This window comes from Mizuhopecten yessoensis, unplaced genomic scaffold, assembly GCF_002113885.1.
Source record: "Mizuhopecten yessoensis strain PY_sf001 unplaced genomic scaffold, ASM211388v2 scaffold3645, whole genome shotgun sequence".
In the NCBI taxonomy this organism is placed as follows: Eukaryota; Metazoa; Mollusca; class Bivalvia; order Pectinida; family Pectinidae; genus Mizuhopecten; species Mizuhopecten yessoensis.
Genome location: NW_018405148.1, coordinates 159710 through 161157, shown reverse-complemented (window position 1 = coordinate 161157; position 1448 = coordinate 159710).

Here is a 1448-nt window from a genome sequence, read left to right as displayed (position 1 = left end):
GCGAAGTTAACAGTAGGCGAACATAGATTTTACTGGTGAAGGGCGAAGTAAACAGTAGGCAAACATAGGTTTTACTGGTGAAGGGCGAACTTAACAGTAGGCGAACATAGATTTTACTGGTGAAGGGCGAAGTTAACAGCAGGCGAACTAAGATTTTACTGGTGAAGGGCGAAGTTAACAGTAGGCGAACATAGATTTTACTGGTGCTGGGCGAAGTTAACAGTAGGCGAACAAAGATTTAACTGGTGAAGGGCGAAGTTAACAGTAGGCGAACATAGGTTTTACTGGTGAAGGGCAAAGTTAACAGTAGGCGAACATAAATTTTACTGGTGAAGGGCGAAGTTAACAGTAGGCGAACATACAGCTTACTGATGAAGGGCGAAGTAAACAGTAGGCGAACATACAACTTACTGGTGAAGGGCGAAGTTAACAGTAGGCGAAAATAGATTTTACTGGTGAAGATCGAAATTAACAGGAAGCGAACATAAATTTTACTGGTTAAGGTCGAAGTTAACAGTAGGCGAACATAGATTTTGCTGATGAATGCGAAGTAAACAGTTGGCAAACATAGATTTTACTGGTGAAGGGCGAAGTTAACAGTAGGCGAATATAGATTTTACTGGTGAAGATCGAAATTAACAGGGAGCGAACATAAATTTTACTGGTTAAGGTCGAAGTTAACAGTAGGCGAACATAGATTTTACTGGTGAATAGCGAAGTTAATAGTAGGCGAACATAGATTTTACTACTGAAAGGCGAAGTTAACAGTATGCGAACATAGTTTTTTACTGGTGAAGGGCGAAGTTAATAGTAGGCGAACATAGTTTTTACTGGTGAAGTGTGAAGTTAACAGGAAGCGAACATAGATTTAACTGGTGAAGGTCGAAGTTAACAGTAGGCGAACATAGTTTTTACTGGTGAAGGGAGAAGTAAACAGTAGTCAAACATAGATTTTACTGGTGAATGGCGAAGTAAACAGTAGGCGAACATAGATTTTACTGGTGAATAGCGAAGTTAATAGTAGGCGAACATAGATTTTACTGGTGAAGGGCGAAGTTAACAGTATGCGAACATAGTTTTTTACTGGTGAAGGGCGAAGTTAACAGTAGGCGAACATAGTTTTTACTGGTGAAGTGTGAAGTTAACAGGAAGCAAACATAGATTTAACTGGTGAAGGTCGAAGTTAACAGTAGGCGAACATAGTTTTTACTGGTGAAGGGAGAAGTAAACAGTAGGCAAACATAGATTTTACTGGTGAATGGCGAAGTAAACAGTAGGCGAACATAGATTTTACTGGTGAATAGCGAAGTTAATAGTAGGCGAACATAGATTTTACTGGTGAAGGGCGAAGTTAACAGTATGCGAACATAGTTTTTTACTGGTGAAGGGCGAAGTTAACAGTAGGCGAACATAGTTTTTACTGGTGAAGTGTGAAGTTAACAGGAAGC